This window comes from Mauremys reevesii, linkage group 2 (genome assembly GCF_016161935.1).
Source record: "Mauremys reevesii isolate NIE-2019 linkage group 2, ASM1616193v1, whole genome shotgun sequence".
NCBI classification, from domain to species: domain Eukaryota; kingdom Metazoa; phylum Chordata; order Testudines; family Geoemydidae; genus Mauremys; species Mauremys reevesii.
The window spans coordinates 268,442,384-268,468,904 of NC_052624.1; the positions used below are offsets into that span (position 1 = coordinate 268,442,384).

A 26,521-nucleotide genomic window follows, 5' to 3' on the forward strand; every position below is an offset into this window, starting at 1 on the left:
GGTGTAATTTAAAAAATGTGTTAGCTAAGGCAGGTTGGATCCTAACACATTAGCTGGTTTAGGTGAGCCCTAATGGGGAGCTCATCTCAGCCAGCTAATGTGTTAAAAGCTCAACTTGCCTAATCTGTTCTACAGCTATAAACATGTTATATCTTCTCCTCCTGGGGACAAGCCAGCGGATCCAAATGTGTAACAATTCATGTCATATTCTTCAGTCTCTAGCTCAGGGGTGGCCAACCTGTGGCTCCGGAGCCACATGCGGCTGCTTGTATAGGCACCGACTCCGGGGCTGGAGCTACAGGCACCAACTTTCCAATGTGCCGGGGGTGCTCACTGCTCAACCCTTGGCTCTGCCACAGGCCCTGCTGCCACTCCAACCCATCCCGTCCCCTCCCCTGAACCTGCCATGCCCTCTCTCCTCTTCCCTCCCACCCCCCAACAGCCTCTTGCATGCCATGAAACAGCTGATCAGGAGGTGTAGGGAAGGAGGGGGGGCGCTGAGCAGTGGGGCTGCCGGAGGGTGGGAGGTGCGTGGTGGGGGGGAGAGCTGATTGGGGGCTACTGATGTATTACTGTGGCTCTTTGGCAATGTACATTGGTAAATTTTGGCTCCTTCTCAGGCTCAGGCTCACCCCTGATCTAGCTGGTCTGGGTGTTAAGGAGAAAGATATGCTATAAAAAAATAAAACTGAAGTCAAGACTGTGGTGAAGATAATAGCCTGGCTAGTTAAGGGTTGTTTGGGGGAGCCGGCATGTGTGTGGTGCTTCTGATGTGGGTTACTGCTTATTTTTTGTTATTTCAGAAACAAATCTTTATACCATCCCATCAAAGCAGGAAAGCTGAGAATAGGGAATTTGTGGGTCTTGTGTCTGTGTTGGGCAGATCACTCCCTTCCCTTTGAAGCCAGGTTTTAAGAGGTGGCCCACAGGGTGGATTTGATTTAAATAACTAGTCAGGAAGACTCGATTTAATCATGAATTTCTACATAAAAGTGCATTCTTGTTGGTTGGTATAACCTTAATACATATTCTTCACAACTCAGAGATAGATGCAGGTTTCATTTTTAGAAGGTACGCACTATACATTTTTAAAGTGATTTGTTTTGAAAACTTTTCAGATTAGTTTTACAGCTATATCAGAAAATGAATGATTGGTTGGTTATTTCATTTACCAAAGGTAATTGAGGCAGATATTTATGAAGTCATTGGGAGGTGAACTATCTCCAATTCAACAGGCTAATCATTAATATTTGGAGGATTTTCTTGCCATGCTGTATTAGGAGGAGAACATCACCAGACAGACATTTACATTGTTTTATTTAACTAAAACAACAACATTATGTATTCTGGATTTTTTTCTTCAACAGCAAACGTATAATATTTTAACAAAAAAAGCATATGAATTTTTAATTTACTTATAAACATTCAAGTTTTTTAAATTCAGGCTTGTTTTTTGTTAATTGTTTTTAACTAAAATAGTTAAATGAAATATTAAAAGAACAAACAAATTACATTGACTGTGTCAGCTAGGTCAACATGAGAAACCTAAAATATTGTCTTCTGCAGCTAAATCAGTCGTCTTCATCTTAATTTTCCTGATTGTTCGTAATCTGGAAAATAAAAACAAGCTTTCCTGCTTTTTCAAGTCCCAAATGATTTTTCAGTTTGGAATGAATTAGTCCAAAGGAAGAAAATATTCTTTCTACTCCGGCAGAAGAAGCTATTGCTGTTAAAAATGAGATTATCACTTCAACAGTCTCTGAATCCAAGTGCTTAAGTGATTTCCACCAGTTCACTGGTGTGACTTTTTTTTAAAACATCATCAGCAAACATATATTTCTTGAATAGTTCACCCTTAGCTCTGAAGTTTATAGTTGGCATTATGGAGGGATGATTGCTGGATGTCCATGTCATAGCCAACTCCTCTTCTTCAGCAGTTAAGGTTTGACCCTGGTACTGAGTATGGAGAATATTTGCAAGAAAATGAGCTGGAGATAGTGCTTGTCCCACTTTTTTTTTTTTTTTTAATGCTTGTAGTTTAACTTTGCCATTGCATATTTCTCTTTTTAAGATCTCACTCAGTTGCTTCCAAATTTCAGCAGCATCAGCAATAAAATAACTATTTCCCTGCAGTTTGTTCAAGGCTACAGAAATAGGCTTCAGGGTACTCAGCATGTGTCCAACATTTCTCTTAAGCCCAATGTTGAGAACTTCGGCTGTGCCATCTGTTTTTTTTTACAGTTTTGTTCACAAACTGTCATCAGATTAGGCCAGTTCTTCATACAGTGCTCAAAACAGTCCACTGCTGAGTTCCATCACACGTCTTGTGCCAGAGTTAGCTTGGTTCCTCCCACTTTTTTTCAGAGTAGCTGCTGCAAAGTGGTTATTATGGAAGTATTTTGCAATTTCAACATTAGCCTTTATTTGTGGAACACTGAAGTCTTTGGCTAGGACAGGGGTCGGCAGCCTTTCAGAAGTGGTGTGCCGAGTCTTCATTTGTTCACTTTGATTTAAGGTTTTGGGTGTCAGTAATACATTAACGTTTTTAGAAGGTCTCTTTCTATAAGTCTATAATATATAACTAAACTGTTGTTGTATGTAAAGTAAATAAGGTTTTAAAAATGTTTAAGAGGCTTCATTTAAAATGAAATTAAAATGCAGAGCTTCCCGGACCAGTAGCCAGGACCCAGGCAGTGTGAGTGTCGCTGAAAATCAGGTTGCGTGCCGAAGGCAGCACGCGTGCCATAGGTTGCCTACCCCGTACTATGGTAACAATAATAATTCTTAGTATTATCATCAATAACAATCTCCCTGGATCACAAAGACAGCATAGCCCTCTGGCTAAGTCCTCACAGAGCCACACACCATCTCCACCCTTTCAGGGCAGTAGTTCTTCTGCATTTGTGTAGGGCCAGGAGAGGAGGACTTGCTCCTGCCTTGCTGGAAATCCCAGCCTGGACTCCAGAATGAGTGCCAGGTCCCTTCTGCATTCCGCCGCACTGTCCTGTCCATGCTAGGGATGGAAAATGTGAACCAGTTAACCAATAAGTATTAGTCTTGCCATTGATATGTTGTAGTTAACGTTAAAAATCGATTGGTAAAATAATTTAGTGACATTGTAATACCTAATGTGCACATTTAAAAATGCCTCAGCAATACCGGGGGAGGGAGGGAGGGAGGGAGGGAGTGCTGGAGCTTGCAGCGCTCTCGCAGCTCGGGGCACCATTTTCCCCCCCCCACCCCCGCTCTGCTTTTCTTGCAGCTGGCTGCAGGGGTGGGTCCGTCAGGGAACTAGCCAAACTAGCTGCACTGGGTAGTGCCTAATAACTGGGAGAGCGAAGGGTGGGGGTGGGGGGGGAGATCAGAGCAAGATGTGCAGCTCCACCAGCCATACACAGGCAAATGATCCCCCAGCCCACTGTACTCCACCTCTAAGGAGAGACAGCCGGGTGTCATTTCCCCCCCCCCCCCCCCCAAGCCAGGGGTAGACTGTGAACTTGTTAACGATTAAATGGTTAACTGATATCATTTGAACGGGTACTTCTTACAACGATCTTTACACCCCTAGTCCATGCTGTCTTGCTGGCAGTATTTCTCCATCCTGTCCCTTTGGCTGACCCAGGCCTTTACTGGCTCTGTTTCACCAGCCTGGATGGCTGTTTTCCAGGCCTGCTACTGTGGAGAGACCAACCCTTGGTCATATCTCCATTCCACTTCTCTCACCAAGCCATAGGTCCCTTCCTTTGCTAAGCAAATTCAGTCACATGCCCCCAACAAATCCCTCCTGAATACAACATTGACTGGGGTTCCCCACTGTTAAAAGCCAACCCCTCAGAGGCCTAGGCTCACAGCACTCACTTAAAGGGCCCTGCACAACCCCTTTTGGTATTTTTTAGTAGTATTTGTACTACAGTAACACCACAGAGCCAACTGAAATTGTGGCTGCATTGTGCTAGGAGCTGTACCTACACATTATAAGAGATGGTCCCTGACCAGAAGAGTTTAGTCTCTCCAGAGAGTAGAAATATCATCTCTGTTTTGCAGAGGGGGGAAACTGAGGCATGGAGAGACTAAGCAACTGCCTAGTATTGCATAGGAAGCCTTTGGCAAAGTTGGGAACTGAACTCAGGGTCTCTTGTGTCCCAGGCTAGCACCTTAACCACAAAGCCATCCTTCCTAACTTTTTTTAAACTAAAAAGCCAGTCTTTGCACTATGACAAAGGGAGGAAACAAATGAGTGCTATTTCCCCCCTGGTCTCTTCTATTCCTTCTTCCTTACTATGTATCTTCTTTTTCCATGCATCCAAATAAAGTCGGGAAGGTCCTTGTGCCCAACAGTCCTACACTGATTCAGCACCTGTTCATGCAGGCAAGTCCCAGATCACTTTAGAAACTGATACACAAAGCGTGGGGATTACCTAACTGGCATGCAGCTTTCTCTGGGGTGGAATGTGGTGGTAGTTTAATAGGGAACAGCGTTGCTGCACAAGTCTGTAGTAGAGGAAATTAAGTAATGTTGGAACCTATTTAAACTATAGCAGGGAGAATTTATGCAGGCAGAATGTAATGTTTGCATTGATTTAACTACATAAGTTTTTTTTTTTTTTTTTTTTTTTTTTTTTTTTTGTAGGGGGAATGTAGTTGAGTCAGTGCAACCTTCCCAATGCGAACACTCTCTGCTGCATGGTCCCATTCACCTGCTGCATATTAGAGCTCACCCTGGTTGAGTGGGTTTTGCAAGCTCTGATTATCAGAGTTGAAATGTGGTCCAGGAGGCCAGGGTTAATAGCATAGTGTTTATATGCCAAGCCATGAGCTCTTTGGGGTTAGTAAATGGGGTAGGCCCTTATTTCAGATACCTCCTCTACTCCCAGGTGGCTTTTCCTGTAGCCTGTGCTCCAAGGATATGTTCCTGCAGCACAGGGTCTCGGCCATCAGCTTTTCTGCAGCTGGCTTTGATGGCAGTGCAGGTTGGCGAAAGCCTGTGTCTTCTGGCTCAGTTTTGAGGCTGATTCTCATTTCCAAAGGGGTTTGGCTGTGGCATTGGTGCCCATGTGAGACTGAGCAGAACTCAATCATTCCAGCATGGCGTGGATTTCGACTGTGCTTAGCAAGTGATTTCGGAGGGGAATTTTTCACGCTTGTTTATTTGGTAAGTAAACCAGTTCCTTTGTGTTTTAATAACAGTCAGAACCATGTGAGCAATTGCAATACCTGTAAGAATGAGCCCTGGGTACTGCAAATAGTTAGTTAGTTCTGGCACTGCTCTTCCCGTCTGTTCCTGGCTGTGTCAGGCTTGGGAGAGTGAGTGAGCCTCTTGGACGGCTTCGTCTGAGCAACCTTTTTCCAAGAACCCCCAGTGCAGCAGTTTCCATTCCAGGCCCCTGTTCGCAGACTAGGCAGCTGTTTCCAGAATGTTTGCCGTGTGCAAGTCCCAGCGCTGCTGCCTCAGTCCACGGATTTCAGAGGTCATTTAAGTTGAGCTCTGAACAAATGCAGATGCATCCGCACAGTGTGAATTTTCATTTTGGATAGTAATTTCTTCTTGGCTGGTGTATTCTGGTCACTATTTAAAGAGATACCATCAAAGTAAAAAACACTTCCCTGTGCTACTAGGAATATGTGAAATTCCTTGCAGGGAAATTAAATATTAGGGTTGCTGGAAACAAATTTGTATGGGGGGGGGGTGCTGAAGTGTAAACCCTGTGTCTAATGGAAACCACTTCAAGCCAGTGGGTACGGCAGCACCCCTAGTTCCACCACCTCTGAATGTAAGCATCCAATATGCTTTTCACCCACTGTTCTGTTTCTGAGCGTTACAAGCATTCCTCACATTGGCCACTTTCTGGGCAGTGTTCTGTGAAGGGGATTTTTTGATCTCCAGGGCTGTTCAGTCTTTGGTTTTTGTATTGCCTCTGTCATTAGCTGTTAGTGCCAATTGCTTTGGGAGTTTTCTGTTTCCTCAGAGGAAAGTGAAACTCCCCAGAATCTTTACTAATCTGACCCAGGGAGGGGGAGGGATTTATTTCCTGACCCCAAATATGGTGATCAGTTAGACCCTGTGCATGTGGGTGAAACCCACCAAGCCAGACATCTGGGAAATAATTCTGTAGTAACTTGGAGCCCTCCCCAACTAGGGTCCCATCCCCAGCCATTGGAGATGTTTGCCATTAGCAATTGCAGATCGGCCACATGCCATTGCAGGCAGTTTCCTCATAAACTTAGCAAGCTCAGTCTTGAAACAAGTTAGGTGTTTTGTCCCCACTGCTCCCCTGGGAAGGCTATTCCAGAACTTCACTCCTCTGATGGTTAGAACCCTCCACCTAATTTCAAGCCTAAACTTGTCCATGGCTAGTTTATTTCCATTTGTTCTTGTGTCTACATTGCCACTTAGCTTAAATAAATCCTCTCCCTCCCTGGTATTTATTCATCTGATGTATTTATAGAGAGTAATCGTATCTCCCCATAGCCTTCTTTTGGTTAGGCTAAACAAGCCAAGCTCTTTGAGTCTCTTCTCTTTTTATTCCTCGGATCATCCTAGAAGCCCGTTTCTGCTCCTATTCTGGTTTGAATTCGTCTTAGTTAAACATGGGAGACCAGAATTGCACACAGTATTCCAGATGGGGTCTCACCAGTGCCTTGTACAATGGTGTTAACGCTTTCCTATCTCTGCTGGAAATACCTCGCCTGATGCCTGCTAGGACTGCATTAGCCTTTTTCATGGCCATGTCACATTGGCGACTTATAGTCATCCTGTGATCAACCAATACACCCAGGTCTATCTCCTCCTCTGTCATTACAAACTGATCAGTCACTGTAAGAATTGTCAGACTGGATCACACCCTTGGTCCATCTTGTCCAGTATCCTGTCTTTGACAGTGGCCAGAACCGGATGCTTCAGGGGAAGATGCAGGAAACCCTGAAGTCAATAGTTAAAGAATAACCTGTTCATAGAGTCATTTTCTTGTGGACCACCTCAGTCAGAGGTGGGCTTTTGGCCTGAAGCCCAGCTGCGGAGATTGAGATCTGCTGCCTACTGTTTCTAAACACTCAATTAACTTAAAGCTTTTTTTAAATTGTATTTATTTTTGCCATATCTAAATGTGTGACCTGAACTAAGGGTGTCCCCTTTAAGCAGCAAAATAGTTTTAAGTTAAATTTGTTTTTATGTTACAGTTGAGTGATAAATATAACTCTAAGCGGGTGAGTTGAAAGAAGGGCACAGTATGCCTTTTGTTGCCTTGTTCAACTTTTTTTCTTTTTGTGGTGATTTTGTTCTAGCATAAAATGGAAAATCTAGCAAGAGATGTTTTTTTCCCCCCTCTGTTAAAAGTAATTACACGCTAGAATGCCATTCACTGGCTTATGCCACAACCAGTAAAGGATTTGGTTTTCTTCATCTCTTGCCTAGCACACTGTGCTTGGAAGGGAGATTCCTTTGCAGCTGAGCCAAGTATAATAATAATAATTCAGGTCGAGAAGCACAGAGCACCCTGTGATTAGCAGAATTAATTATTGCATAGTGCATCAGTTGAGAGAGATGTTTTGAGATAGCAACAGAAATGTACATTGCTGCTGCCTTTTAGAGAGGCAGTCAGCTAATGTCCCTCTGAGGTGTCTGTTTAAAACTTGGCGCAGGAACCAGTGGTTGGTTTAAAATCACATTTTGCCCCTAGCAGTCACTTCTGCGCTTTCTAGTATTGGCCACTGACCTAAGAGCAGCCAGAGGACCTGCATGCAAGAGCTCAGTGTCCACTTTGCTCAAAATTTGCTCCCTTTGAACTAGGTCGGTGTGCAGGCTGTCGCCTAATTAGGAGAATAAACATGGCGAGGGTGCTGATGGCTCAGGTATTGGTAATAGGAGAACAGAACCTCCACAGCCTCTTGCTTTGAGGGGCTGCCAACTCAGCTCCAGCCCAGGTTGAGAGTGACAGGCTCTCAGACACCAGTGACTTCTATGTGAAATGAGTGCGCAGAATGATAGCTTAAGGCTGCACTATGATCATTTCATCCACCCCCCTGTATACCACAGGCCATGGAACTTCAACCAGGGATTTCTGCCGTGTTTCATTAGCAACAAACGAGGCAGCAGGCAGAATAGTAGGAAAGAGATTTTTATTCAGCTGGGAGGCCCGTGTTTACATGCTGAGTTTGTGCAGTAGCAGCCTGGCCCTTGGCCTGTTCCTGAGCCCCTGGTGTTGAACCAAATTAAGTTCCTTCTTGGAGCTGAAGCCCTCTCCATGAGCCAGGTACAACTTGAGGCAGTGGCAGTGCAAGCTGCCCTACCCCTGCACCTCAACCGTAACCTCCTGGGACCAGCACTGCAGATGAGAGGACACTTCGGTGTCCATGGCTCCTAGGTTCCTGCCCTCTGCAGACAACCCTAAGAAAAGGGTGCTCATGGTGTCACCCTGAATGGGACTGAACCAGCTGTACATTTGAGAGCCGTCCCACTTGAGTCTGTAAGGCAGCCCCAGTGTGGATGCAAGGACAAATCTTTCAATGACTGAAGCTGGCTAGTGAAGATGTGCCTGATCATTTGTGCACCACTTGATTGTTTTGCACTGATTAGAGCAGAAACGATTTGAGTACCCTAGCGTAGATGAGGCCTCGCATGGGGATGTTATTGGATACTGGCAGAAGCTTAGCATGAGTCTTGGGTTTAATAGCACCTAGTTATTTGTATACTCTTTATTTAGAAAACATTAAACATATTCTTTAAAGAGGCGGTGTTGTCCAGTGGATGGGACTCCGGAGACCTGGGCTCTCTTCCTGCTTGTGCCACTGACCCCTTGAGTGACCTTGGGTGTGCCACTTCACTTCCGTTGTCTTGTTTTCTTTCCCATTGTTTGTCTGTCTTTCCTACCAGAGAAAATTGTACCAATATAATTAAATTGATTTTTGAAATGTATAAGGAATTGACTTAAACTAAATCAACAGAAAGCACTCTTAATCCAAAATAAGTGTTTTACAAAGGGATTGTACCCATTTTAACTAAGTTGCAATTTTCTCATGGAGACAATGTTTGAGACACTTAATCCTTTCAGGAAGGGGATGTCTCGCTATGTGTTTTGGACAGAGTCTAGCATGATGGGGCTGTAATTCCTCAAAAGGGACCTCAGGCGCTACGATGATAGAAAAATAATAATAAAGATCCCCTTAATTTGGTTTGTTTCACTGAAATCCTTTGCTATTTCTTTTTATTGTGCTCCAAGCAAGCAATAGAATTTTTGTTATTTATAAATGAGTTATCCCTGATTGTCTGCATGCCACTAATGAGTTGTCAGATTTATACCACCCCTTATGAAGTACAGGAAAGAAAAATGAACATGTATCTAATAAGAGGATATTCTGGTCCTCTAGATAATCAACCCCCCATTGTGAAGTCATTTTGAGTCACAGTTTTAAATCTTTGTTCCAGTGGAAAAGTTTTTATAGGCATGCCAAACAAACATGAAATCCTGTTTTTTAACATGGAGTTGCTTAAAATAGCACAAGATTCTGGAATTGAATTGTAAGAGAGTCTCCAAAGGGAAGGAGAAATGTTGAAACAATACAATTTACGGGATTTGGTGGCACAAACCTTTTGTCCCAACCCACCCCAAGCCCTGATAGAAATTTGGCTTATGCAGAGGGCTGGATTTCCTTGCAGTGAAACATTGCAGGCTTTAGTTTTCTCGGTGGGCTTGGAGTTGAATCTTCCAGGCCAGTGGTCAGTTGTGTGGTGTATTATTATTATTATTTTTTTAAAAAGCGTCCAGTCAATTAGTTTAAAAAAACAACAGAGACCATACAAGTTTTTCGCTGCCCATTTCTTTTCTTGTTTGTCGAGAAAGTGCTACTTGAAAATATGATCACCTTTTGGAAATTTAATGTCTCATTTAGGATTGTGACCTTTCTCCCTCTCCCTTCCCCCACACTCCGTAGACAATTCTAGCTTGCTTCACGTTGGCTCTGCAGCTCTTCAGAGAAATCCCACACAATTTGTCATTTGTACTTACTCCTTCTGTTACAGTAGGATCTGACTGGGGATTAGGGCTCCGTTGTGGTAGGAGAGAATACAAAGATAGTCCCCATCTGCGAGAGCTTGTGATCTGTACATAGGATAAGACAACAGGTGGATAAAACAAATCAGTGTGTGGGAGAAAGGTAAACAGGGAAGCAGTCCAGATTTATTCAGTGAGCAGAAGTGACAGCACACCTGCTACCCTAGCCTTTATTGAGTGATTTTTATAGGCGTCATTGCAGAGGTGAGTCTTAAGCATCTTTAAGGCCATTTACCAATCTCGCTGTCTGACAAATCCAGTGCACAGAATGCTGAATAGATCATTTTTTTTAATGCTGCTCCCAGCACTAAAACTGCAGCTCTGATCCTATCTGTATCCTCCTTACCTTGTCCACATTTTAAGTCCCTCTTAAAACCCCATTTCTGCTGTGCTGCCTGTAATGAATCAAGCTGACTTGTAAATAAATTGCCTGTTGTGTAATTCCCCATCCCCTGACCCTGGTCCTTAGATTGGGACCTCCTTGGAGCAAACATCCTCCTGCTTAAGTATTTGGAAAGCACCCACCTCAAATAAATAATAAAGATTGGCCTGCCCTAGAGCATTCTGACATGTAGTTGTCAGTACCATCAGTCCATACTTAATTTATTCTCATACCTCCTGTCATTCCTTTCCCCATCCAGTACATGAATAGTGAGCTAAGTGTAAGCTTCATGTTTCAGTACTGCATTTATCCTCTTGTGCTCTCTTTGCTCGCTTTCCACTTAATTGCTTATAGGAGAATGAGCAATAAAAGGATTGGATGCATCGGTTTGCGTTTTGCCGAATATCCTCTAAGGGCTGGTATACATGTAAGCTACACCAATATAATTATGCCAGTTAGGGGTGTGAGGATTTTTATTTTTTTTTAAGCCAATATGGTTATACTGGTACAATCCCATATAGGTACACAGTTATACTGGTAAAAAGGTGACTTATACTGGCATAGTTGTTCCCCTTCCTGAAAGTGAAAAGCTATTCTGGCCTAAAGTACCTTTTTATAGCAGTATAACTGTAGTAATAAAGGCATTTCACTACTTGAATCATAGTGGTAGAGCTAGAGATACTACTTTCTAGTGTAGACCAGGCCTAACTTTTAAGCTCTGTGCATGGATTTTCTCTTAAATCTAGGCTAAGGAAAAAGTCTCTGGTTTGGCTTGGTTCCCCCTCCTCCCTCCATTACCTTAAAAAATAAATCCTATTCCTAAAGTCAAACTCCATCCTCACCAGCCTGAATCCATAGAAATCTCCCTTCCCCTTGACAGCACGTGAGGGTGACATGCTTCCGTTACAAGACATGCATGCTGATTTCAGTGGCAGCTAATGAAGCATGCAATGTCCTTTCTAGGTCTCTAGGTCTTCTAGGTCTCTGTCTGTCCAGTCCTCATCACTGTAGTATCTCAGTACCTCTCATAAATTAAAAAGTTGGCAGTGTTTTCTCCTTTCCTTTCCTTTCCTTAAAATGATCCTGGAGTACGAGAAGCAATGGCGATGCTAGTTTATGGGCGAGAGGATGTATTATTGATGGTGCCTTTCAGTGATTAATTTTTTTTCTGTATTATTTAAGGAAATTACAACATTCATAATTAATGGAGAGATGCCTGTCTAGACTCAAGTAATCCTTAATTTATGCTCATAAATAGCCCTGAAATGGTGAAAGGAGAGAGAAGCTATCCTTCTCCTCTCCTAATCCTTATGGAGTTAGTGTTTGATCCCTCTGTATTCATCTTCCACTACTTCTCATATTAATATAGTTTACTCTGGTATGGCAGGAGAGAAAACAATTTTTCTGAATTAATCTGCAGCATTATTAGCATGTGTACAAGGGAGATGCTTAAATCTGGGCGGGTGGAGGGGGATACGTTTAGAAAATCTTTCTTCCGAGACTTGGAGCCCTCTTCAGCCAACACTATTAGGTGTCGTGGTTAGCTGTATCAGTCATGGGGTCAGTGGGACTGCTGCTATTAGCAAGCACTACCCTGGCAGTAGGTATATCTGCCCTGCACTGGAGGTGCAGTTCTTAATGTGGGTAGATGTACATGTCATGCGCTAGCTCCGTTTGCGCTAAGGGCCTGCTAAAAATAGAAGTCTGGCCACGGTGGTGGCCTGGGCTAGCTGCCAAGTACACTCCTGCCTGGACCACCGGATATGTATCTGGTGTAGCTAGCTCGACTTGCCATGTGTGCTGCTACAGCCATGCTGCTCTTTCTAGTGCGCTGGCTTGAGCAGAGTTAGCGTGTGTGTGTCTACCTGAGCTGGACATCACACCTTACAGCTGCAGTGTTGACATACTGTGTGTTGATAGGCTTGGGATCTTGGGTTCCATCATTTTACTTCAGGGTGTTTGGGAGTGGATGTGTATGGCTAATAGCTGAGGCGATGGGGATTTGCAGTCCTGTCCTTCAACAGGGAAAAAAGGCTTTTCCAGTCCCCAAAATAGCTTCCTGAAGTGACGTTAACTTTAGCATCTAGAATGGAAATGTTTTGTCCAGCCTTTGCTTTGATCTAGGAAGAGCGAGAACAGTTGGCATGTTAGGGGGTTCGTGATGTTATGGAACTGGGTCAAAATCTCACTTCCCATTTGGGCAATAAAGAAGTTAATTTAAATAGCAACAGACCATGTGGTCGGAGATGGTATAATTTTCTCCCCTTCTCATATTGTTTCCTCCCTCAAACAGGATTTCTGTATAGATTTGGGCAATACTTGTGGCAAAAAGGAGCAGAAAATCAAAGTGGATAACTTTTGTTTTGCTTGGTATCATGAGTTGTCGTATCATAGTTCAGTCCCTTTTCTGGATGTTATAGTGATGGGCTTGAACCACAGCTAGCTTGGAATTCTTCCTCATGTGACTCAGATTTTTTTTTTGCTACAGGCTCTCAAAACCTGCTGGAAGGAGGTAAACATGCTCGAGGGTTGTCTCTGCCAAAAGGACAAAGGTGTTTTCTTAGGCTAATAGATTGGAGGCAATTATCATCTCCCATTGAGCAGAGGTCTCAGGATGTAGTAGCTGTGAATGAATTCTCTTCTGTTTCACCAACCTGCCCTAACCCGTTGTGCCTGAGTTGAGCCAAATGTTTGTCTGTGGGAGTTAGGCTGGGGTCTTCCCTGTAGGTTGGGTGAGTGTGAACTTGGAATCAGAATGCTCAAAGGGTGAAAACTGCACTTGGATGATTAATTTTCTGTAGGTTCCTGATACCTGCACAGTGGGAACATTCTCAAGCCACAGAAAACAATATAGGTAACATTCTTCTCCTCCTGACCCCTTCGAATCACAGACGCCAACTTTCTTCTCCACCCCTGCTCAGCCTGGGTCCCTGCCCCCACTCTGCCCTGTTCCCCCAATGCCACACCCCGTTCCACCCCCTTGTGAGGCCACGCCCCACCTGTTCCCGCCCCATCCCTGAGTGCCCCACCCTTGCTAGGCCTCTTCCTGCCAGCACTCCATCCCCCCCGCCCCCCCCCCCCCCTCCAGTGCTGCCTCCTCCCTGCTGCTGAACAACTGATTGGCAGGTGGCTGCTGGGCACCCACTATTTTTTGTTTTTTTCCAGTGAGTGCTTCCAGCCTTTCCCAGCTTCCTTAAGGTGGAAAATCATCTGACATCTCTGAATTAAAATCTCTGGTAGAAGCTGAGCGAGAGGCTTACTCCTTGTAGCCAGCCGGGCCACCTTTTTTTACACTGTTCTCTCTTTACAGCAGACTGATTGTTCATGTACCTCGTACCTGAAGTCTCTTGATTCCCCTTGGAGCTCAGAGCTATCCCTTCTTTCCTTCCCCAGTCCTCATTCTTTAATCCTCCCCCTTTTCTGAAAGCCCCATAGCGACCCTCCTGTTAAAGAGGTGGCTGGATAGAGGTGCTTCCTCAGGTCTGTTCAACTTGCCGCTTGCATGTGCATGGCCTTACCAGGGGCTTTTGCAAAACGCTGAAGGCAGCTGGAAAAGCATAACCTTGACTCTCCTGCTAACATCCTAAATCGCTTCCCTTCCACTGCTGAACTGCAGGGCTTGAAGGCATTTGTAACATTTCCTGTCAACTTGCACTTACTCCCAGCTTTCCTCCTCCTTCTGCCTGCTCCTTACAAACCATGAAATAGTTTGCACCCCTCCCTCGTGTTATTAATAATCTGCCTTCTAATGTGATCTCATTCACTGCAGGGCTTTGACTTTGTTCTGTGCTTGAGTTTATGAAGGAGCTGTGAAAGGTCAGTCACATGGATCCCACGAGTTTTCTAATAGTTTGTGGACGACTGACGTCTGATGGGCACATGACCATGAACCAGTTCAGATCTGCGTGCAGTGTACCCCAGCTACCTGATGGAGAGGGGAAAGAGCTTAATTCTTAATAGTTGACTTAAAGGAGGAAGAACTTGTGTAATGGCAGAATGCGCTTCTGTTTCTATTTCTGGAGAGAACGTGAAAAGATTAGGATGTATTCTGAATCAGTACCGTGGCTGCTTCAGCTTCTAAGCCTGTCCTACAGTAGATCACGGGGAAAAAAGTCTGAGTCATAATCCTTGATAGTATAGAACGTTTGTTTGCTCCTTTATGCTCCCTGCTGAGTCATGCTGACTGAAGAGGAAGCTCTTTGTGCTGTTTCATCAATGAAAAATGTAACTTTCTCTCTCCCTTTCTCCCTTGCCATCCTATAACTTGAGTGAGGCATCATCAGAGAGTAGAGTTACCCACCTACAGAGTGCATTTGACTGAATCTGATCCTCCCACTGCAAATCCTTTTGGTCAGAAGGGATCTTTCTCTCTTTAAACAAGTGCAAAGGAGCCAAAATACTTACATGCAATGAGACCCCTACTGGTCCCTTGCCAAGAGCCGGAGAGCCACAAGTCCTTGGTATGTGCGTTCCATAGCTTTAAAGCTAACTATACATGGCCATAATGCTTGCTTGCAATTTACATGCATCCTCCTCGGCAGATTAATGTAAATTGTTGGAGATGGAGTTTACGTACTGCAGAAAACCCTTGCCTGTACCTGTTCGGCTTTGTCCTCACCGTGCAGCTATGGGGATACATGATAATAGTACAAAGTTTGTGTTTTCATAGCACTTTTTTTTCGGTGAGCTCTCAAAATGCTTTACAAAGGAAGGTGAGCATTATTAGGCCTATGTTGCAGATGATGAAACCAAGGGCCAGATCATCAACTGGTGTAAATCAGCATTGCTCCGTTGACTTCAGTCAAGCCAAGCCGGTGTACACCATCTAAGAGGCTCTCAGTTTGGGCACTCAAAGGAGGCGGCACCCACAGCCAGTGCCTGTTTAAACAAAGCAAAACTGCCCATAGTTTTGTCCACAGGTACACCAGGGTGGCGGGTAGAATCCAGGTCTCCTGATTCCCAGCTACTGTGCTGAAGCTGCTGGACCCCAAGCATCCCCAGAAGCTGCAGTTCTAAGACTCAGCTGCTTGCCTTTTGTCACGCAGAGGTATCACTTTGGGTAAGGTTGGAGCTACTAGAGGGTTAAACCTGCTGTAGCGTGTGGCAGAGCTGATTTGTTTGGAAATGCCACTTTCTCTCTTTGGAGTCAAGTTTTGACTATTCTGGTTTGGGTTTTTTAAGCTGTTTTGGATTAATTTCTTGAGCAATGTAACCCAGTGACATTGATTATCTTATGGTACCAATCTGAGCTGCTGTTGGAGGGACTGTATGTAAAATCTTTTTCTTCCAGGGCATTTCTGTTGCTTAAAGGAGATTATAAAACACTAAAAATGTATACATTTAGCTCACACACGCATCTTGACATGTGCTTGAGAGGAAATCCGATGCTGGTCACTTAAATGTCACTGAAAGAGTTATGTCAAAATATTCAGATGTTCTTAATGCCTTGTCATGTCCTTAATTCGTTTTTACTATTGTAGATATTTGTGGTTGAATAAGAACGTTCTCCCCAGAGAGAGAGCACATATGGTCTAAATACAGAGCTGGGAACCAGGAACTCCTGAGGGTTTTTTTATTCCTAGCTTTTCAGCTAATGACACTGGCCAACTTTTCTGTGTCTTCCCCGCCTGTGAGATAGTTACAGTCCCCCCGCCCCCACGAATGTAGGTAAGGATTGGTTAATATTTGTAAATCACTGTGTATTATTACAACCAGGCGATTTAAAGATGGGAGTGGAAGCCAGTTTAAACTAGTGCAAATCCCCGTGTGAATTTTCTTCTTTTGATTTGAGTGGTTTATTTCAGTGTTAGCATAAACCAGTGGACTTAATTTGGTTTAGTTTAAGTCACTCTTAAATCATCATAAAGGCTCATCTACACTGGGAAGTCAATGTATATTTGGGTAAGGTGTGAATTTAAAACCCAATAGCTGTTCCTGAGCAACTCCATGTATGGGTGCTCCTACTCTGGAACAAGAATGTCTTCATCCTGTTTAGGGTCACCCTTAGTGGCTTATGCTACCCTGGAACAAAGCACTCTATCTCTTGAATAAGTGTGTCCACACATGGAGTTGCCCAGAGACAGCTGATCAGGAAGAAATCCGTGTAAAGTGACCATATTTCCGAAAGGGAAAACGGTACCTCGCGTGAGGCTAGCCTGAGGGCCCTTGCCCCCTGCCTGAGCCTTGCTTGCCCCCTATCTGAGCCCTGTCTCACCCCCTACCCTGCACGTTCCTCTGCACCCCACTTCTTTGATTAAAAGTGGGCATTTGTCCTGTTTGCTCTTGCCAACTGATCAAGAGCAAGCGGGACAAATGCCCACTTTTGCCAAAAAAGTCAGGATGGCTGGGACAGGGCCTGAAAAAGGAACTGTCCTGGCCAAAATGGGACATAGTGTGCACACAGTCTCATGCGCTGGTTTTACTAAATCAACTTAAAAGCAGATTCACATTAAACTGGTGCAAATCCTGTGTCTAGACAAGATCTTACAGTAGTTTAACAAAGTCAGTGATGCGATTTTGGCAGCTCTATTGGAGACCTGCAATCTCAGGGCTGGTCTACACTGAAAAGTTACATCAGCATAGCATAGCTACATCTCTCAGGGGTGTGAAAAATCCACACTCTGTAGGCACGTCTACACGTACAGCGCTGCAGCGGCACAGCTATACCAGTGCAGCTGCGGTACTACAGTGTGTCTGGCGAAGACGCTCTATGCTGATGGGAGAGAGCTCTCCCGTTGGTATCATAAAACCACCGCCACAAACAACAGAAGCTACGTCGGCAGGAGAAGCTCTCCCGCTGACATAGCACTATGCAAACCGGCACTTACGTTGGTGTAACTTACGTCACTCGGGGGTGGTTTATTTACACCCTGGAGTGACATAAATTATGCCAACATAAACTGTAGTGTAAATATAGCCTAGTTAATCTGACCTAATCCCCGGCGTAGACAAGAATTCTTCTGTCAGTCTAGTCGCTACCTCTCATGCTGGTAGCTAGATTAACCCTGATTACCTATGGTGAAGTGCTGCAGCATTGCAGCCGTAGCATTTTAAGCGTAGATGTAGCCTCACTACGAGCGCATGCAAAATTTTGCTTAGAGTGAAAATAAACTTCTGCCAGCATTGCATAAGGTCCCAGCACTTTCTGTACTCGCCATTATTTGTATAATACTTAGCACTTGCATAGTGCTCTTCATTTCAAAGAGTTGTTCAAACATTAACTAACTAAAAGGTCAAAAAAGGTAACCGTATTCACCAGACTGGTTAGCCAAAGTTCGGAGTCTTGCAGGTCGTTTCCCTTAGGAGGAGAAATTGATGCAACCCTCTTTATTTACAAAGAACATACAAAGTTCTGTTCCTCTGAAGACAGGAGGAATCGAACATCAAGAGAGAGTTTCTTTGCTTACCAGTTGCAAGCCCCTTTCATCAGCACCTGGCCTGGAATCTTGCTTTCTAGGCTTTTCTGATGGCCATGCTCTCTGTGCTTGTTCACTCCTGCTTCTGGCTTGCTGCTCCGTTTTTATGGTGGTTCTCCCGCTTCTCTGTCTCATCCGGTACGTCTGCACCGCAGCTGGAGGTATAGTGGCCGGCTCAGGTAGATGTACACACGCTAGCTTTGCTTGAGATAGTGTGCTTAAAAAATAGCACGGTGACCGTGAGGGCAGGAGCGGTTGCTTGGACTATCCGTCCGAGTGCGATCCTGTCCGAGATCCTTGGTATGTACGTGCTCAGTGAGCCCAGCCTGCTGGTTGTGCTGCTTTGGCTGTGTTTAGCTTGCCAGCTCAATCAAAGCTAGCTCATGTACCTCTGCCGGAGCTGGAAACAGCACCTTCAGCTGTAGTGTAGACATACCCCTTCCCCCCACATCTCTACTAAAACAATACGTAGGCAAGCCCATCCCCCGCCTAGTTCAGATTTCTGAGTGGCCTTGTGTGCCCTTTTGTAACTATGACACGTGCCTGTGTCTGGAGTGGAGGCTGCTACTGTTTCTTACAGCCAGGAGTGGCAGAAGCTCCCTGAAAATGTGTGGGGGGCCACTGGCGCCTGAACCATGGCTCCTTCCCACGAGGCCCTGCGCCCTAGCCACCTTTCCCCCCCAGACCCTGCCCACTGCTTGCTGCTCCCCCCCCAATCGCTCACCCTTACAGCCGGTAAAAAGTGGGAGGGTGGGTACCAAAAAACAGACTGACCATTTATGAAGATACACATTCAAAGCTATTTTAGGTCACATTAGTTTGTCTTATTTAACTGCATTGTTTGGCAGGCCAAGGGTCTGATACGTACATTTACTATGATGATCTATAACTTGCTGATATTGGCGATGTATTTTATAGTTGCGCTCTCTCTAACCGCCGGGATCTTCTTGCCAGTGACATGGTTTTGCTGTGTGTAGGAGTGGAATTTACTCTTCTGATTTACTGCAGGCCCGCAGATTCTTCGTTCATGTTTGCTAAAGTCTTTCCATCCGTTTTGATGGGAATAACAGAAGTTCAGGAGAGAATTTAATGGAAACGCTGATACTCTTTAGACAGCAGCATTGTTCACCTGGATTGCAGGTGGCTGCTGCGGATTTGTCCTAACTCCAGCCATCTGTGTCAGTGGTCCCTAGCCTTTTTGTGGCCAGTAGCACATTGATGTTTTCAGAAGTGTGGCGGGTGCCAACAATTTTGGAGATGGATGGCAGGAGAAAGATCACTTGATCATTGCCTGTTAGGTTCACTCCCTCTGGGGCACCTGGCATTGGCCACTGTCGGTAGACAGGATACTGGGCTAGATGGACCTTTGGTCTGACCCGGTACAGCCGTTCTTATGTTCTTAAACAGTTTTCATCTTATTTATTTTAAAAAAGTAAAACATTGTTGAACTGCTGGTCCAAATATATTTATTATTCTTACTTTAACATACAATGAAGCCTGCAGACCCAGAGTTCTCTTTCCCTGGCAGGCGCGGGGCCGCGGCTTCTCTCCGGCTTTAGTCCCGGCCCCACACTTGCCGGGGACCGAGAACACCAGCGCCTGCAGCCCCAGAGTTCTCTGTCCCCGGCGCCCGCAGCCTGCAGCCCTGGAGAAGCCAGAGAGAAACCACAGCCCCGTGCCTGCCAGGGACAGAGAACGCTGGCGCCTGCAGCCCTGGAGAAGCTGGAGGAAAGCCGCAGAGAACACCGGCGTCCGCAGCCTGCAGCCCCGGAGTTCTCTGTCCCCGGCATGCGTGGGACCGTGGCTTCTCTCCGGCTTAAACCGCAGCCCCGCGCCTGCCGGGGACCGAGAACACCGGCGCCCGCAGCCTGCAGCCCCAGAGAAGCCGGAGAGAAGCTGCAGCCCTGCGCCTGCCGGGGACAGAGAACAGCAGCACCCGCAGCTGGGCACTAGGCGGGTGCACATAAATGCCCCGGCGGGCGCCATGGCGCCCGCAGGCACCGCATTGGGACCACTGATCTATGTCATGGAACCAATGGAAACCCGTAGTGTAGGCAGACAAAGATGCTGGGCTTGTCTACGCTACCGAGGTTTTGACACAGCCTTGTCACTAAAAGCGAGTGGGAACGCTCTTTTGCGGTATTTTGTTGGCACTTTTGCTGACAAAATACTTGCAGCCCCGCAAGTGGCATAAGCTTTGTCGGCAGGAGAGTGCTCCTGCCGACAAAGCTGCGTTCACACTGCTGCTTGCATCGGCAAAACTTTTTTGTCTTTTGTGGGGGGCTTTTTTAAGTACCCGCGAAAGACAAAAGTTTTGGCAACAACTGCACACTGTAGACATATTGTAAGGTGTTACTCCTGCTTGAAAGACGGCTGAACTCCATTGATGTAAATAGTAGCTTTGCCTGTTCACACTGTTGGGCTGTAATGGGGGTAGATCCCCAGGGTGAGACAAGGCCTTAGAAAAGCAAAATACATTCAGAATAGTCACAGAGAAGTATTTCTTTCCTCTCTCCAAATTTGAAGAATAAACCGTGGCAAGGCCAGTGAGGTGAGGGTACTAAGTAAAATCGCTTCTGTGGCTATTTTAAATAATAAATACAGTAACAAAGGTTCAGTTCAGTTCTGCAGGATGTGAAAAGATGAGTGTTCATTACTCCCCATAAAAAGCTCATCTCAAATAGCAGCTTTTATTCTTTGCCACACCTAGCAAATGACAAAGACCATTGTCAAGACGTAGTACCTTGCTAAGGGTCACGTGACTGTGACTTGAAAAACTCTCTGTAGGCTATTGGAGCCAGAAGCGTGTTTCTGTTAACAAGGATGCAGAATCCTTTTGGCTCGGCACAGAAGTCTGAAAGTTCCCCCTGAGAAAAGCATTTGTTGACAAAATCCCAGGGTGCTGTGGGAAATAGTTTTGAGGAGTGGCGTTCTTCCCTTTTGAATTTGTTGTAGACCTTGTGCCCCCGGCACAGTGCTAAGGCACACTCTGCTGTTGGTGGTGCTGATTGCTGGGTGAGTTGTAAAGCCAGGATCCTTGCAGCTAGTGAGCTGTATTGTCTGTTTTGAGCTCTTTCTTAGATTTTCCTGCCACTTCCTTGCCACAGTATCATCTCATGCTGCTCAGAGCAGCAAATCTGAGTGTTGCAATAGTACGAACGTAATTGCTGTTAGTAACTTGCCTGTATGTTGGACCTGCAAAGACTGAAGGAACAACCGTGACATTTTGAGAAAATGGCCCTGTCTAAATGGAGCATTAACAGATCCTTTAGTGTTCTTAGCAACTGTTGGGCTTTTGACCTCCGTGTCCTAGCCAAATTTCAGTCTGTTATTACAGTTTGCCCCTCCTGAAATAACAAGGTTATTTTTTGTGGTGGTGGTAGCACAGAGAGGCTGCTGCGCTCCAGCCATAGGTGGCCAAATGACCTGTAGTATATACCTGGCCTTCACCATTGTAGTATCTGAGAGCCTCACAATCATTGATGGAGTCCATCCTCTTGACATATCTTTGGGGTAGGCGAGTGTTATCCTCACTTTACACGTGGGACTCCAAGGCCCAGGGTGAATTAAGTGACTTGCCCAGGATCACAGAACCAGGTGTAGAAGCAATGTCCTCTCCACTAGACTAGTTCAAGTCCAGTGTCCTCTCATTAAACTGCAGATCATAATGTGGGGCAGGAAAGACAGAGCCCTTTTTATTTTTAATTAACAAAATATTTTCCCCCAACGAACTGGTCACCTTGGGGAAAACGGCCCAAACTTCTTTTTCTTTTCTTAAGACTCATCTGCAAAGATTATGCATGGGCCTTTGGCCCTCTCCTTTCTTGTTACAGGCAGTAAAACTTTTCAGTATTCTGTATGCTCCCAGGTGTAGTAATTTTTCTTGTCTGAAGAGGTAGAGATGATGTTTTTATGAGAATCTGTGGCAGTCTTTGAGTCTCAGCATCTTTATAAAAACTCAGATAGGCAGTGGGAAAAATCAGCTTCCTACTGGGGATAGGATTACTTTGTAATTCTCTTCACTGCAGCTGCTCTTGTTAGATTAATCATGCTAATATATTAATCAGGAGTCAAACGGGGGGGTGGGGGGCGAGGGAGAGAAGGAAGGTGGTGGTACTCTTCCAGGCTCTCCCCACAGAATAAGCTCCATTCGCGCAAATCATCAAAATGAGATGCTACTCAGTAGATGGTGCAGGTGTTCAAAGCATAAACATGCAGCTCTCTGAGCTCTGCTTAGCTCCTTCTTGGTGTAGCTGGAGTATGCCCATGGGTTCTGCTTGGCTCCTTCTCCACTGGGGGTATTGCTCAGATGCCACCTATTTGTGATACCAAAACGAAACCTCGCTGTAAATTGTGCAGCTTTCTTACGTGAGCCATGAAATAATTAACAGTGTTGACGTTGTCACCCTCAGTGATGATGATTTCAATGAGGGTAGAAGAATGTAAGAATATGGCGATAGTGGGTCAGACCGATGGTCCATCTAGCCCAGTATCCTGTTTCTAACAGAACCGGGCAATTTTGAGTGATCCATCTCCTGTCTTCTAGTCCCAACGTTTGGCATTGGGAGGTTTAGGGACACCTGGTGCATGGGGTATGTCGGCACTGCAGCTGTGCTGCTGTCGCTTCCTACGTTGACAGAAGGGGGTTTTCCATCAGTGTAGTTAATCCACTCCTCCAAGAGGCAGTAGAGAAATCGATGGAAGAATCCTAAATTGTTGGTGTAGACCAGCCTGAAATGAAGGATGCAGTTCACACCTCCCAGAGCTATTGTAGGCTGTCTGTGGACTACCACAGACCTCTTGGCATCAGTTAAACTCATTTCACATTTTTGAGGTGTTCTTCACAACCATATCAAATAGAAACTGACTTTTGTTTTAATTTCAGCAGAGGTTCTAGAAAATAAGATAGCAGTATCAGAAAGGTGCTGATACAACGTACCACCGGATACTGGCTGATTCTGAGACTTGTTGTTCATTGTACAAATGTAAGGTCTGTATTGGAGCATGTTGAAACAGGGAAAGATAGTTAACTCCTTACATTCCTGTATTCACCTTCCAGCTGGCTATGGGCTGCTCCACAGGTCACTGGGTGGCTCTGTTCCTGCTGGACTTTGAGCATGTATCAGTACAAGACAGTCCTGCAACTCACAGGAGCTAATCCAAGAAGTAGCAATACCCGAGCCAGTAAGTAATAATGACCACGGTATAATTAGGTTCCACATCATAGGGGGAAATAGGGTATCGCAAAGTGGCATTTATACTGGCACTGAACATGTAGTTGGGCCATGGAATTTGGCAAGATCCAAAAAGGGTTGTTCTCTCATACATATTCCTTCTCTCTGCCTCTCTGATACATATCAAGACTATACAGAGTTGTTATAGTTAATAACAGTGTTTGGAAGGGATATTAATCCCCATACTTCAGGGCTTAAGTCGATGTTTTGATATTAGAGACCGGGATGAGGCCTTATATGGATTGCACAGATTATCCCATGTCTGCCTACTGCCAGATCTTACGCATTCTTCTGAAGCATCAGAGACAGGATATTGGGCTAGAATGGGCCTCAGGTCTGATACAGTATGGCAATTCCTGCGTTATGATGTTTAGAAACAGTCCCACTGTTCTTTCATTGGAGACTCATCACATGTTCTCTGGAGGGTTTGAATTCTACAGAGTTAGTCCTGGTTACTTCAGATATGCCAGGCTCTGATTATTAGATACTACTCTCTAATGTGCCTCAAGACATCCTATGAATAGGACTTCATTAATATAGCTGAACAAATGACAGTAGCATACAGGAAACTTATTCCAGGCTTCTGAAGTCTGTGTTGTCATGGGATGCTTCAGGATCTGGATTTGGAGGACTATTTCACCCTCGAGGAGGAACGGTTTCTGTAGAGGCATAATGAGCAATATAGTGGCAGGAAATCATGATTTTAAGATAATTAAGGATCACAAGATTTCTAATTCTGTAATGTACCACAGACAGCACAGTGTGACATCTGTGCAGCCATGTTCTATTGCATTACCTCTGTAAATCATAATGGAGTCCTCTGTGTTCCACTGAGTGCATATTACAGAAGCATGTACTGAGTGGCAGGAATGCTAGCTCCTTCACTTTATTGAATGATGGGTAAAAAGGAATAAGGAGAATAAACTATACCAGGATAAGGCATCTTTCTACTGTTGTAACTGCATCCACATTAGGGGTTGTACCAGTATTACTATTTTGGGGGAGGGAATTACACCCCTAACGGACAGCTACTCTGGGGGCGGAAAAATGGTGTGTAGGCCAGGCCAGAGTTACTCTTGCAAAATATGGATGTAGGTGAACAGAGAAATTAAATATGCATTTGCAGGGGGAAAGGAATTTGCATGCCCAGATGACAGGTGTTGTAAGTACTCATGTGACGGTACCAGGAAATTACAGGCACCCATACTTGAATAGTCAGCACTGGTAAGTAAGGCAACAATATGTGAACCTGTAGCCCTGGGGCCAAATTTTGTTTGTAGGCATGCATGCTCAACTCCCATCCATTTCAGCTAGAATAATATCAAGCAGCAGGATTGGGCTGTATATGCCCAAGGTCAGAAACCCCTTTGTATGTGGAAAGGGCAGGCTGGCTTTGGTATGACTGGATATAGCAAGTGCGTTACATATTCTAGGTATTGGGAAAGACAACATCTGCTATAGATTGAATACCTTTTTTCTTGGAAAGGGACCCACTGGAAAATTGTCTGTTGGCAAGTCTACAATAAATGTGACTTTTTCCAGGAGGCTGAAGATGTCCCTGAAGTTTCGTGGATTTTTTTTTTATTTTTTTTATTGGGGATAGGGTAGTGGGGAAACCTGGACCTACAGGATATTTAATGTGTAAACCTTGACACAGTCCCTTTAACTGATGTTTAGTAGGTTCAAGGTGTAATGCATCTTAAAAATACATTTTAAAAAACAATTTTCTTCTTGATCTTGAAATATCTCAGCCCCTCCTCAAACCCAAGGCATAGAGTGTTAGCCATCCCCAAGGCTTTCCATTGACTTCCTCCATATGCACTATTTTTGCAAGCCAGAAGGGAGGGATAGCTCAGTGGTTTGAGCATTGGCCTGCTAAACCAAGCGTTGTGAGTTCAATCTTTGAGGGAGCCACTTAGGGATCTGGTGCAAAATCAGTACTTGGTCCTGCTAGTGAAAGCTAGTGGACTCAATGACCTTTCAGGGTCCCTTCCAGTTCTGTGAGATAGATAGGTGTTGACATATGCAAGGATCCAGCTCTCTTCCAAGCTGTATGTTCTAGGGAGCTGGAGTCAGGGTTCCTGGATTCTGATTCTGAGCCTGCCACTGCTTTTGAGGTGTGATCTCTTCTCTTCTGTACATCAATGTGCCCATCTGGGAAAACAAAACAAAAAAACCAAAATCCTGACGCCTGTCTGTCTTTCAGGAGGATTGTGAGGCTTAATTGGTTACAGAGCACTTAACCTTCAGAGAAAGGTGCCTGCATAAGAAAAGGTAGTATTTGGATGATGTGATATGTATGTTGGACATCTCTGTGCCTTGCTGTTGGTGGGTCTTCCAGTGTAGAAGTTGGCATTATAGTAATGATGCCGGCTTAAGTTTATAAGAGCAGGGAGGCAGCAGCCCAGCAAAGGCGGTGGCACCGCTAGTGGGGAGCAGCTGCACCCCCCCATCCCTCCTGCCCGGCAGTGGCCTGGCGCCCCCCTCCCCCCTGCGGGGCTCCTGCAAGCTGCAGCAGATGCATGCGGGCGCTGGCCCCCCATGTGCCCTCCGGCTGCCCCCTCGCTGCACTCGGGCTCTGCGGCTCCCGGGAGCATGAGCCACCACCGCTGCTGCCCCTCCCAGAGCAGGCTCAGGGCCCTGCGCCCCGGTGGCTCACGTGCCCGGAAGCCGCAAAGCCCAAGCATGGCGAGGTGGGAGCCGGGGGTCGCACGGAGGCCGCTGACCGCATGCATCTGCAGGAGCTGCCCCCCGGGGGGGGTGCATACTAGGCTGCAGGAGGGGCAGGGGGCGTGGCTGCTCCCTGCTAGTGGTGCCACCGCCTTTGCAGGGCTGCTGCCCTCCTGTGCCACGCCGGCTCCTCCGTGGCTGGGGCTCGCTGACCCTGCAAGCCGACGCTCTGGCTCTCTGGTGCCTCCGGAAGGCAGCTCCTCCCTGCCGAGCCAGGGCACCGCTTTTTTTTAGGGTTTACCATATTTAAACAATCAAAAACGAGGATGGGGGGAGAGCCCCACCTGAGCCCCGCCCCATCCACTCCCTCCCACTTTCCACCCCCCTCAGAACTCCCAACCTCCCCTGCTCCTTGTCCCGTGACTGCCCCCTCCTGAGACTCCCCACACCCTAACTGCCCCCCTAGGGAACAGGTAGGGGGTAAGGTCCTGACTGCCCCAACCCTTATCCACTCCCACGCCCCATCCAACCACTCCCGCCCGGCAGCTGCCCCGAACTCCCAACCCATCCAACCCTCCTCCTGCTCCCTGACTGCCCCGTGGGACTCCCCTTACCACCACGCCACTCCAGCCACTAGCTCCATGTGGAGCCAACCAGACAAGCTGCCGAGCACACAGTCCCTCCCCCGCAGAGTGCTGCGACGTGATGCTGAGGCAGGGGGCGGGACTCTGCCTGCTGGAGGCCAATGGGAGCAGCTAAATCAGGCCCAGGCAG

General features: G+C 45.8%; 1 long non-coding RNA gene across 4 annotated transcripts in view; it reads left to right on the forward strand.

The window, feature by feature from the left end:
- Positions 1–26,521, forward strand: part of LOC120396486 — a 61,367-nt gene that overhangs the window by 12,373 nt on the left and 22,473 nt on the right. The window contains exon 2 of one of the 4 annotated variants that reach the window (XR_005593174.1): positions 5,028–5,152. The exons of the other annotated variants lie outside the window; for them this stretch is intronic. This is a non-coding gene — a long non-coding RNA (uncharacterized LOC120396486). The remainder of the gene's footprint in view (positions 1–5,027; positions 5,153–26,521) is intronic. 4 annotated transcript variants of the gene reach the window in all.